The sequence below is a fragment of the Ranitomeya variabilis genome, chromosome 4, assembly GCF_051348905.1.
Source record: "Ranitomeya variabilis isolate aRanVar5 chromosome 4, aRanVar5.hap1, whole genome shotgun sequence".
In the NCBI taxonomy this organism is placed as follows: domain Eukaryota; kingdom Metazoa; phylum Chordata; class Amphibia; order Anura; family Dendrobatidae; genus Ranitomeya; species Ranitomeya variabilis.
In genome coordinates this window covers 736005829-736019305 of record NC_135235.1, presented here as the reverse complement: position 1 = coordinate 736019305, position 13477 = coordinate 736005829, and the positions used below count along the sequence as shown (strand labels likewise).

The following is a 13477-nucleotide window of genomic DNA, read 5'->3' as shown; positions in this document are numbered from 1 at the left end:
CCATCTAAGTCTGCATTCCAAATGGCACTCCTTCCCTTCCGAGCTCTGCCATGCACCCAAACAGTGGTTCCCCCCCACATATGTGGTATCAGCGTACTCAGGACAAATTGGACAACAACTTTTGCAGTCCAATTTATCCTGTTACCCTTGTGAAAATACAAAACTGGGGGCTAAAAAATCATTTTTCTGAAAAAAAAAAATAACTTTTATTTTCACGGCTCTGCATTATAAACTGTAGTGAAACACTTGGGGTCAAAGCTCTCAAAACACATCTAGATAAGTTCCTTGGGAGGTCTAGTTTCCAATATGGGGTCACTTGTGGGGGGGTTGTACTGTTTGGGTACATCAGGGGCTCTGCAAATGCAACGTAACGCCTGCAGACCAATCCATCTAAGTCTGCATTCCAAATGGCGCTCCTTCCCTTCCGAGCTCTGCCATGCGCCCAAACAGTGGTTCCCCCCACATATGGGGTATAAGCGTACTCAGGACAAATTGGACAACAACTTTTGGAGTCCAATTTATCCTGTTACCCTTGTGAAAATACAAAACTGGGGGATAAAATATCATTTTTCTGAAAAAAAAAAAGAATTGTTATTTTCACGGCTCTGCGTTATAAACTGTAGTGAAACACTTGGGGGTCAAAGCTCTCAAAACACATCTAGATAAGTTCCTTGGGAGGTCTAGTTTCTAATATGGGGTCACTTGTGGGGGGGTTGTACTGTTTGGGTACATCAGGGGCTCTGAAAATGCAACGTAACTCCTGCAGACCAATCCATCTAAGTCTGCATTCCAAATGGCGCTCCTTCCCTTCCAAGCTCTGCCATGCGCCCAAACAGTGGTTCCCCCCCACATATGGGGTATCAGCGTACTCAGGAAAAATTGGACAACAACTTTTGGAGTCCAATTTATCCTGTTACCCTTGAGAAAATACAAAACTGGGGGCTAAAAAATCATTTTTCTGAAAAAAAAATTAATTTTTATTTTCACGGCTCTGCGTTATAAACTGTAGTGAAACACTTGGGGGTCAAAGCTCTCAAAACACATCTAGATAAGTTCTTTGGGAGGTCTAGTTTCCAATATGGGGTCACTTGTGGGGGGGTTGTACTGTTTGGGTACATCAGGGGCTCTGCAAATGCAACGTGACGCCTGCAGACCAATCCATCTAAGTCTGCATTCCAAATGGCGCACCTTCCCTTCCGAGCTCTGCCATGCGCCCAAACAGTGGTTCCCACCCACATATGGGGTATCAGCGTACTCAGGACAAATTGGACAACAACTTTTGGAGTCCAATTTATCCTGTTACCCTTGTGAAAATACAAAACTGGGGGCTAAACATCATTTTTCTGAAAAAAAAAAAATTTTTTATTTTCACGGCTCTGCGTTATAAACTGTAGTGAAACACTTGGGGGTTCAAAGCTCTCACAACACATCAAGATAAGTTCCTTTGGGGGTTTACTTTCCAAAATGGTGTCACTTGTGGGGGGTTTTAATGTTTAGGCACATCAGGGGCTCTCCAAACGCGACATGGTGTCCCATCTCAATTCCAGTAAATTTTGCATTGAAAAGTCAAATGGCGCTCCTTCCCTTCCGAGCTCTGCTATGCGCCCAATCAGTGGTTTACCCCCACATATGGGGTATCGTTGTACTCAGGACAAATTGCACAACAACTTTTGGGGTCTAATTTCTTCTCCCACCCTTGGGAAAATAAAAAATTTGGGGCGAAAAGATCATTTTTGTGAAAAAATATGATTTTTTATTTTTACGGCTCTGCATTATAAACTTCTGTGAAGCACTTGGTGGGTCAAAGTGCTCACCACACATCAAGATAAGTTCCTTAAGGGGTCTACTTTCCAAAATGGTGTCACTTGTGGGGAGTTTCAATGCTTAGGCACATCAGGGGCTCTCCAAACGCAACATGGCGTCCAATCTCAATTCCAGTCAATTTCGCATTGAAAAGTCAAATGGCGCTCCTTCGCTTCCGAGCTCTGTCATGTGCCCAAAAAGTGGTTCACCCCCACATATGGGGTATCAGCGTACTCAGGACAAATTGTACAACATCTTTTGGGGTCCAATTTCTCCTGTTACCCTTGGTAAAATAAAACAAATTGGAGCTGAAGTAAATTTTGTGTGAAAAAAAGTTAAATGTTCATTTTTATTTAAACATTCCAAAAATTCCTGTGAAACACCTGAAGGGTTAATAAAGTTCTTGAATGTGGTTTTAAGCACCTTGAGGGGTGCAGTTTTTAGAGTGGTGTCACACTTGGGTATTTTCTATCATATAGACCCCTCAAAATGACTTCAAATGAGATGTGGTCCCTAAAAAAAAATGGTGTTGTAAAAATGAGAAATTGCTGGTCAACTTTTAACCCTTATAACTCCCTAACAAAAAAAAATGTTGGTTCTAAAATTGTGCTGATGTAAATTAGACATGTGGGAAATGTTACTTATTAAGTATTTTGTGTGACATATCTCTGTGATTTTAGGGCATAAAAATTCAAAGTTGGAAAATTGTGAAATTTTCAAAATTTTTGCCAAATTTCTGTTTTTTTCACAAATAAACACAAGTTATATCGAATAAGTTTTACCACTATCATGAAGTACAATATCTCATGAGAAAACATTGTCAGAATCGCCAAGATCCGTTGAAGCGTTCCAGTTATAGCCTCATAAAGGGACAGTGGTCAGAATTGTAAAAATTGGCCCGGTCATTAACGTGCAAACCACCCTCGGGGCTTAAGGGGTTAAACACTAAAATGTTGAAAAATTATGTTATTCTTGAGTATATCACTCAATGGTGCTCATAAACGTGAAAAATCTGATCTTTAATATGCTTTAATCTTTAATATACTCAAGAACGGGGCCACAGACATCACACAGGGGGTCCCAAACTGCGCACAGGGGGCAGAGACAGCGCACAGGGGCCCTGCGCGCTGTCTCTTCTCCCCTTGCATACTCATTTCCCCCTCCCTTGTGCACTGTCTCTGCCCCCCTGTGCGCTGCCTGGGGCCCTGTGCGCTGCCTGGGGCCCCTGTGTGCTGCCTGGGACCTCGTGTGCTTCCTGGGGCCCCTCTTTGCTTCCTGGGGCTTCTGGGTGCTGCCTGGGGCCCCTGGGTGCTGCCTGGGGCCCCGTTATTAAGAATGTCACCCAATGGTTCTCAAAAGCCTGAAAAATCTGATCTACAGTAGCTGCGGTATATTATGACCTGGACGGGTATAATCTGGCCCAGGCCACTTTAACCCCAGGTATATTCTGGGCGGGGGGTTAATCTGGCCTGTTACACCGGCGCCTGCGTACTGCAGTACTTTGCTCTGCCCTCAACAGGGAAGACAAAGTACGGCCGAGCCGGAGCGTGAAGACAAGAAGAGGACATCATCGTAAGAAGATGGGAGACACCGGACCGGACCACGGCGTCCATCGGACCCAGACCACAGAAGGACCGCCCCTGGGTGAGTAATAGTCTGCACTCCGCATATCATACACTGAGGCCCCTGATCATGTGACCCCTGACTCCTCCCCTCCTGTGACCTCATCACAGGTCCTGTGCGCACAGAACAGCCATACATGTGGAGTGCGGCTCTGAGGGTGGAGGTAAGTGCTGGAGGCTCCATTATTCTCTATGAGGAGTGCGGCTCTGCGGGTGGAGGTCGGTGCTGGAGGCCCCATTATTCTCTATGAGGAGTGCGGCTCTGCGGGTGGAGGTCGGTGCTGGAGGCCCCATTATTCTCTATGTGGAGTGCGGCTCTGCGGGTGGAGGTCGGTGCTGGAGGCTCCATTATTCTCTATGTGGAGTGCGGCTCTGCGGATGGAGGTTGGTGCTGGAGGCTCCATTATTCTCTATGTGGAGTGCGGCTCTGCGGGTGGAGGTCGGTGCTGGAGGCTCCATTATTCTCTATGAGGAGTGCGGCTCTGCGGGTGGAGGTCGGTGCTGGAGGCCCCATTATTCTCTATGTGGAGTGCGGCTCTGCGGGTGGAGGTCGGTGCTGGAGGCTCCATTATTCTCTATGTGGAGTGCAGCTCTGCGGGTGGAGGTTGGTGCTGGAGGCTCCATTATTCTCTATGTGGAGTGCGGCTCTGCGGGTGGAGGTCGGTGCTGGAGGCTCCATTATTCTCTATGTGGAGTGAGGCTCTGCTGGTGGAGGTCGGTGCTGGAGGCTCCATTATTCTCTATGTGGAGTGAGGCTCTGCTGGTGGAGGTCGGTGCTGGAGGCTCCATTATTCTCTATGTGGAGTGCGGCTCTGCGGGTGGAGGTCGGTGCTGGAGGCTCCATTATCCTCTATGTGGAGTGCGGCTCTGCGGGTGGAGGTCGGTGCTGGAGGCCCCATTATTCTCTATGTGGAGTGCGGCTCTGCGGGTGGAGGTCGGTGCTGGACGCCCCATTATTCTCTATGTGGAGTGCGGCTCTGCGGGTGGAGGTCGGTGCTGGAGGCTCCATTATTCTCTATGTGGAGTGCGGCTCTGCGGGTGGAGGTCGGTGCTGGAGGCTCCATTATTCTCTATGTGGAGTGCGGCTCTGCGGGTGGAGGTTGGTGCTGGAGGCCCCATTATTCTCTATGTGGAGTGCGGGTGGAGGTCGGTGCTGGAGGCTCCATTATTCTCTATGTGGAGTGCGGCTCTGCGGGTGGAGGTCGGTGCTGGAGGCTCCATTATTCTTTATGTGGAGTGCGACTCTGCGGGTGGGGGTCGGTGCTGGAGGCTCCATTATTCTCTATGTGGAGTGCGGCTCTGCGGGTGGAGGTAGGTGCTGGAGGTTCCATTATTCTCTATGTGGAGTGCGGCTCTGCGGGTGGAGGTTGGTGCTGGAGGCCCCATTATTCTCTATGTGGAGTACGGCTCTGCGGGTGGAGGTCGGTGCTGGAGGCTCCATTATTCTCTATGTGGAGTGCGGCTCTGCGGGTGGAGGTTGGTGCTGGAGGCTCCATTATTCTCTATGTGGAGTGTGGCTCTGCGGGTGGAGGTCGGTGCTGGAGGCTCCATTATTCTCTATGTGGAGTGCGGCTCTGCGGGTGGAGGTCGATGCTGGAGGCTCCATTATTCTCTATGTGGAGTGCGGCTCTGCGGGTGGAGGTCGGTGCTGGAGGCTCCATTATTCTCTATGTGGAGTGCGGCTCTGCGGGTGGAGGTCGGTGCTGGAGGCTCCATTATCCTCTATGTGGAGTGCGGCTCTGCGGGTGGAGGTCGGTGCTGGAGGCTCCATTATTCTTTATGTGGAGTGCGGCTCTGCGGGTGGAGGTCGGTGCTGGAGGCTCCATTATTCTCTATGTGGAGTGCGGCTCTGCGGGTGGAGGTCGGTGCTGGAGGCTCCATTATTCTCTATGTGGAGTGTGGCTCTGGGGGTGGAGGTCGGTGCTGGAGGCTCCATTATTCTCTATGTGGAGTGCGGCTCTGCGGGTGGAGGTCGGTGCTGGAGGCTCCATTATTCTCTATGTGGAGTGCGGCTCTGCGGGTGGAGGTCGGTGCTGGAGGCTCCATTATTCTCTATGTGGAGTGTGGCTCTGCGGGTGGAGGTCGGTGCTGGAGGCTCCATTATTCTCTATGTGGAGTGTGGCTCTGCGGGTGGAGGTCGGTGCTGGAGCCTCCATTATTCTCTATGTGGAGTGCGGCTCTGCGGGTGGAGGTCGGTGCTGGAGGCTCCATTATTCTCTATGTGGAGTGCGGCTCTGCGGGTGGAGGTCGGTGCTGGAGGCTCCATTATTCTCTATGTGGAGTGCGGCTCTGCGGGTGGAGGTCGGTGCTGGAGGCTCCATTATTCTCTATGTGGAGGGCGGCTCTGCGGGTGGAGGTCGGTGCTGGAGGCCCCATTATTCTCTATGTGGAGTGCGGCTCTGCGGGTGGAGGTCAGTGCTGGAGGCTCCATTATTCTCTATGTGGAGTGCGGCTCTGCAGGTGGAGGTCGGTGCTGGAGGCTCCATTATTCTCTATGTGGAGTGCGGCTCTGTGGGTGGAGGTCGGTGCTGGAGGCTCCATTATTCTCTATGTGGAGTGTTGCTCTGCGGGTGGAGGTCGGTGCTGGAGGCTCCATTATTCTCTATGTGGAGTGCGGCTCTGCGGGTGGAGGTCGGTGCTGGAGGCTCCATTATTCTCTATGTGGAGTGCGGCTCTGCGGATGGAGGTCGGTGCTGGAGGCCCCATTATTCTCTATGTGGAGTGCGGCTCTGCGGGTGGAGGTCGGTGCTGGAGGTTCCATTATTCTCTATGTGGAGTGCGGCTCTGCGGATGGAGGTCGGTGCTGGAGGCTCCATTATTCTCTATGTGGAGTGTGGCTCTGCGGGTGGAGGTCGGTGCTGGAGGCCCCATTATTCTCTATGTGGAGTGCGGCTCTGCGGGTGGAGGTCGGTGCTGGAGGCTCCATTATTCTCTATGTGGAGTGTGGCTCTGCGGGTGGAGGTCGGTGCTGGAGATTCTCCATTACTGAGCGCTGGGGACATTAACCCCTTCAGCACTGAGAATCTTTTGAGGATTTTGTTGCCACTTTATAAGAATCATTACGGTTTTGTTCTATTTCCGGTAATTAATACATACGACCCAACTATGGAGGACAGGAAGTGAGGTAGCGGATTGTTCTCACAGTACAGGGCCCCTTTCTTGGCCCCACACAGTGTAATGCCCCCAATATGCCCCTTATGCAGTATATATGATGCCCCCACACAGTGTAATGCCCCCAATATGCCCCTTATGCAGTATATATGATGCCCCCACACAGTATAATGCCCCCATTATGCTCCTGTAATCAGGTGACCGGATACAACACACCGACAAACACAAGGCGGAAGTAACCAATATAATTATTTATTTCCTGATAATGGGAATTGTGATCACTACAGCAACAGTGAATAATGCAGAACAGGGTGATTACGAGGTGAAATATCCAATATCAGATACACAATGAATTCTCCGCCTCACTCTCACTAATAGCAGCCTCTAACCACATGTTACTTTAGCTACTGACAAGGGGGATTTTCCTGACACATATGGTCGACAACACTCTACTCTGCGAACACCGGCCATAGCGGGGTCTCCGGCTCTTCCCGTTAGGCCATAAGTCCTCCTAATAAAGCCTATCAGGGCTCGCTGGGCCGCCTTCATTTCTACCAGCTTTCACCTTGTCTCTTGTATTACCCTCCGGGGCGGATTATCAGAGGGTCAATCTGGGTGGTAGCCCAGGGCCCAGTGGTGTGGGGGGGCCCTGGGCTACTACCGCACAGATTGGCCACCGCCATCAGGCCCCCTGACTGACTACTGTACTGGCGTATGTATATCATATCATTATGTGCCCAGACCCGGCCGGTGGGCAGAGAGAGGGGCCGCTCGTCAATAGTTAACAACAGCCGCCAGCCAATTGGAGGCTGGCAGCTGAAGTCGGGCGCAGGCGCAGTGCACACCTCGCCGGCGTCTGTCAGACGCCGGCGAGTGTGCGCTGCTGAAGGGAGTTCGCTGCCTGGAGCGCTGGTCAGGTGAGGAGACTCAGTTTTTTTTTTTTGTGTGTATTAAGTAACGGCATTACGGCAATAATGCTGTAGACACTGGTGGCAATGCTGTAGACACTGGGGGCAATGCTGTAGACACTGGGGGCAATGCTGTAGACACTGGGGCAGATTGCTGAAGACACTGGGGGCAATGCTGGAGGACACACTGTGGCAGTGCTGGAGACACTGGGGCAATGCTGGAGACACTGGGGCAGATTGCTGGAGACACTGGGGCAGATTGCTGGAGACACTGGGGCAGATTGCTGGAGACACTGGGGCAGATTGCTGGAGACACTGGGGCAGATTGCTGGAGACACTGGGGCAGATTGCTGGAGACACTGGGGCAGATTGCTGGAGACACGGGGGCAATGCTGGAGACACTGGGGCAGATTGCTGGAGACACTGGGGGCAATGCTGGAGACACTGGGGCAGATTGCTGGACACTGGGGGCAATGCTGGAGACACTGGGGCAGATTGCTGGAGGACACACTGGGGCAGATGATTGCTGGAGACACTGGGGCAATGCTGGAGACACTGGGGCAGATTGCTCGACAATGGGGGCAATGCTGGAGACACTGGGGCAGATTGCTCGACAATGGGGGCAATGCTGGAGACACTGGGGCAGATTGCTCGACAATGGGGGCAATGCTGGAGACACTGGGGCAGATTGCTCGACAATGGGGGCAATGCTGGAGACACTGGGGCAGATTGCTCGACAATGGGGGCAATGCTGGAGACACTGGGGCAGATTGCTGCACACACTGGGGGCAATGTTGGAGACACTGGGGGCAGATTGCTGGAGACACTGGGGCAGATTGCTGGAGACACTGGGGGCAATGCTGGAGGACACACTGGGGCAGATGATTGCTGGAGACACTGGGGGCAATGCTGGAGACACTGGGGGCAATGCTGGAGACACTGGTGGCAATGCCGGAGACACTGGGGCAGATTGCTGGAGTACACACTGGGGCAGATGATTGCTGGAGACACTGGGGAATGCTGGAGACCCTGGGGCAGATTGCTCGACAATGGGAGCAATGCTGGAGACCCTGGGGCAGATTGCTCGACAATGGGAGCAATGCTGGAGACACTGGGGCAGATTGCTGGACACACTGGGGGCAATGTTGGAGACACTGGGGGCAGATTGCTGGAGACACTGGGGGCAATGCTGGAGGACACACTGGGGCAGATGATTGGAGACACTGGGGCAATGCTGGAGACACTGGGGCAGATTGCTGGACACTCTGGGGCAATATGCTGGACATACTGGGGCAGATTGCTGAACATACTGTCTGGGGGCAATGCTGGACATAGGGGCTAATTAAGGGATATTATTACTGCAGTGATGTATTAATTTTATTTTTTGAGGACATTGTTTTAAATGGGGGGGCGGTCCTGTTACTGTGTAGAGTGACACTATATCGCCTTTTTTTTCTTCATGTGGTGTAATGTAGAAGTTGTGAAAAATTAAGTAATGTGTTCTGCAAGCGGAGCTCGAGATAACTGTGTTATTTCCTGCAGAAACGAGTCCTGGCTGGAAGAAATGATGGCGGTCTGTGCTGGATGAAGGATGAAGGACTTCACCTAGAGACGTCACTGGTGAGTCAGTGTTACCTATACACTGACACTATACACTGTATACTCTATACTGAGGTCCTGTATATAATGTCACCAGTGATCACTGTATTACCTATACATTATATACAGAGCTCCTGTGTATAATACCACCAGTGATCTCTGTATTACCTCTACACAGACACTGCATACTAAGTATAGATCTCCTGTGAATACTGGCACTTATGGTGATAGTATTGTGGTTTTTTTTTTTTTTTTTTTACTGATCAGTATTGCAGTATTCAGTCACTATGTGGTGGTTATATGTGGTCTGGAAATGGTGTTGTGGTATTTGTCCCTTGTATGTGCTATTTGGTCACCAAGTGGTGGTAATATGTGGTCTTGACATGGTGCGGTGGTATTTGTTCCTTGTATGTGATATTATTCGATCACTGTGGTTGTAATTTGTGGTCTGGTCATGGCGCGGTGGTATTTGTTCCTTATATGTGATATTGGTCAAAATATACCTAAATTGTATTGCACATTTTAACAAATATTTAATAGGTTACAGTAGAGTAGGGCCCGACCATTTTTCTGGAATAATCTGGTTCATGTGTCACATGACCCCCGTCACATGACCCAGGGGGGGGGGACAGTGTCTGAACAGCACGGGGCCCTGGCTACCCTTAATCCACCCCTGATTACCCTGGACCAACACCAGCACTGATTTCGGTGCTGAAAGCAATGCCCAGCTCACTCGCGCCTCCTGCTCTTTAATGCAGGCGTATACTACTGAGCAGACTCTCCTCACAGATCATTGCCACATTCGTCTCTTGTACCAGAAGTAACAAGAGCTGGGACTCTATTGCCTGGCATAGTCTGGACTCTGGGTCTTCACCAGCACAGGTGTGGTTCTCGGGCCTTTGCTGGCATTCCCTGGACTCTGGGACTCATCTGGTGCCGCCTTGGTACTGCCACCACAATCAGCTGCCTTGGGCACTTTACCATGACCTGGTACCTCAGATTCTTCCCCGCACCCCGTTTTTTTGCTTGGCGCCAAACATGTTCTGGCTTTAGGGCTATGGCCTTTATAATAACAGGAAACTGTGTCATCAAGGTCACCTGACCTGGTGTACCATCTACACCGTTTCTTCCTGAAACTTTCTCTTCCCATTGATTCCATAGGGTCCTGTCTGAATGGCAGATGGCAGTCTTTTTGTACAAATGCTGCACAGCCCTGAGGATTTGTTGTTATGACACATGTTTATACACCCCTTATGCAGTATATATGATTCCCCTCACACAGTACAAAGTTTCCACAGTACTGGCATGTCTCACACAAAAGATATTTCCACAGTTTCACCATACCCCCAAACATAGTATAACCTCACAGTCCCGCCATTCTCTCCCCACAGTATGTTTCCATAGTACCATCATCCCACCGCACACAGTGTAATGTTCCCACAGTACCACCATCCTCCTACATAGTATAATGTTCCCACATTACAGCCATCCCCCTACATAGTATAATGTTCCCACATTACAGCCATCCCCCTACATAGTATAATGTTCCCACATTACAGCCATCCCCCTACATAGTATAATGTTCCCACATTACAGCCATCCCCCTACATAGTATAATGTTCCCACATTACCGCCATCCCCCTACATAGTATAATGTTCCCACATTACCGCCATCCCCCTACATAGTATAATGTTCCCACATTACCACCATCCTCCTACATAGTATAATGTTCCCACAGTACCACCATCCTCCTACATAGTATAATGTTCCCACAGTACCACCATCCTCCTACATAGTGTAATGTTCCCACAGTACCACCATCCTCCTACATAGTGTAATGTTTTCACAAAAGCAGGTTCCTACACACACAGTATAATGTTCCCACAGTACCACCATCCTCCTACATAGTATAATGTTCCCACATTACAGCCATCCCCCTACATAGTATAATGTTCCCACATTACAGCCATCCCCCTACATAGTATAATGTTCCCACATTACAGCCATCCCCCTACATAGTATAATGTTCCCACATTACCGCCATCCCCCTACATAGTATAATGTTCCCACATTACCGCCATCCCCCTACATAGTATAATGTTCCCACAGTTCCACCATCCTCCTACATAGTATAATGTTCCCACAGTACCACCATCCTCCTACATAGTATAATGTTCCCACATTACCGCCATCCCCCTACATAGTATAATGTTCCCACATTACCACCATCCTCCTACATAGTATAATGTTCCCACAGTACCACCATCCTCCTACATAGTATAATGTTCCCACAGTACCACGTCCTCCTACATAGTATAATGTTTTTACAAAAGCAGGTTCCTACACACACAGTATAATGTTCCCACATTACCGCCATCCCCTTACATAATATAATTTTTCAACAATAGCAGCTTGCCATTCACACAGGATAATGTTTCCACAGGACTGGCATCCCCCTCGCACACAGTAGAATATTCCCACAACACTGCCTTCCTCCGTTTTCTAATGTTCCCACAGTACTGCCCTCTACATGCATAATATGGTACCATCCACCCCACCGACAACCTCACAGCTACAGTGTTCCAAATTATTATGAAAATTGGATTTAAGTGTCATAAAGATTTAATTGTTTTGTTTTTCAAATAAACTCGTGGATGGTATTGTGTCTCAGGGCTCAATGGATCACTGAAATCAATCTTAAACACGTTATAATTAGTTTTCCAGGTGATTCTAATTAAATCCCAGCTCCCCGAGGAAGCCATTGCGAAACGCGCGTCGGGGGGTGTGGCTACAGATGGACATCTATATGGGTGAGACTACTTAAAATATGTATGGCCCCTTAGTGTTTTAGGTGGTGAGTTTTCTATGACAGGTCACTGATCGAAGAACACTGAGAAATCTCTATGTTACTATTGTATACTTACCTCTATGACACTTAGGATTTGGCCATCCCTATATCTCTGGAGTATATGCACTGGCACTTTGGTTTGGATTGATATTTTGATTTGGGATATTGCTGATGATTATGTATTACTTTTGCCCATAAGTATGTCTTGTCTGTAGCATTTGTACATCTTGACATCTGTGGCCATATTCGAATAGCTCTGTTTTTACATATTTATAACTTAATGACTTCTGTTTTTTCTCAATTTTTGCAATAAAAGAATACAATTTTATTCTAATCAAGAAAACTTTTTCTTTGATTTTTTTTTTGGTGGTGTTTTTGCTCCATATTTTGGTGGTTGAATGTTGTTTGGGTTCTCCGCAGGCTTGTACCCATATGTATACGGGTTGCTTTAATCCCGAATTATTATTATTATTATTATTATTATTATTATTATTATTATGGTATCTGTATGTGAGATTCTGTTGTTTGACCATTATTCGGCATGTAAGTATCGTAGTATCTAGGCCACCCAATACTGTCGAGTACTCGGAGGCGGAGGGGCATTCAGCCGAACTGTCACACCATCTGAGATGCCATGTTTGCTTTTGACAAGAGCAAGTGGTTATACTGCCAGGGTTTTTGTTGCAGCCTCACCTGTTCTGTCCCTGCGGTGTACATCTATGTTCTGGGGCCCAAAAGAGTTAATTTAAAAAAAAATGTTTAACATGTTAAAAAATAATAGAATGTGTCTTCTGCTTTTTTATGTTTTTTTTCTTCTTCCAAGAATTGTTGGTGTCTATTTTCTTTTTTAAACATTTTAATATTTGCTTTTTTTCTGGTGTCTTTCTTGTAATGTAGGAAAGCCTAAGGCCAGAAATAAACCCCATAAAACACTGTATATGGAGACTTTGGTGTCAAGTACCATTTTTTGGACAATAAGACGCACTTTTTTCCTCCAAAACTTTAGAGAAAGGGGTGCGTCTTATAGTCCAGATGTACCTTATAGGTGGCTATGGGCTGGGGGGGAAGTGGCAGAGATGGAGGAGCAGGTTACAGGAGGTAGGAGCCAGCAGCTGCAGCTAACACATCTGCCTGCTGTTAAAGATCATGAATATTCACTGCTCCCCGCGCCCATAGTCCCTCTCACTGGGCCTGTGGAGCAGTGAATATTCATTCTCTTTAATAGCGGGCACACATGATTGCCCAACCACTATTAAAGAAAATTAATATTCACTGCTTACCACGCTCAGGAATATGGGCGTGGGGGGCATTGAATATTCTGGCAGCTGACCTCAGCGTGTGGAGGCTACTTACACGTTGTGCGCTGCTTTCACTCTGAAATCAGCTGATGGCATCAAACATGGCGCTGAGCAGAGGGAAGGTGAGTAAAATCATTTTTTTTTTTTTATGTGAGCAGCGTGATGGGGCCATGTTTACCAGGATTGGGTGGCATCTATACCATGATAATGATGGAGCCATGTTTACCAAAATGAGGATATTGGCCATGTATATGAGGTTGGGGATGGTGGCCATGTATATCAGGTTG

General features: G+C 48.6%; 1 protein-coding gene across 2 annotated transcripts in view; it reads left to right on the top strand.

Moving 5' to 3' along the window:
* The first annotated feature begins 3549 nt into the window (after positions 1–3549).
* The window catches only part of LOC143767990 (uncharacterized), a 51999-nt gene continuing 42071 nt past the window's right edge, over positions 3550–13477 (top strand). The window contains exon 1 of one of the 2 annotated variants that reach the window (XM_077256591.1): positions 3550–3589. The gene's annotated coding sequence lies outside the window, so the exon portion shown is untranslated. Of the gene's footprint in view, positions 3590–8986; positions 9065–13477 lie in introns of those variants that run through there. The other variant, XM_077256593.1, reaches the window with a different exon arrangement.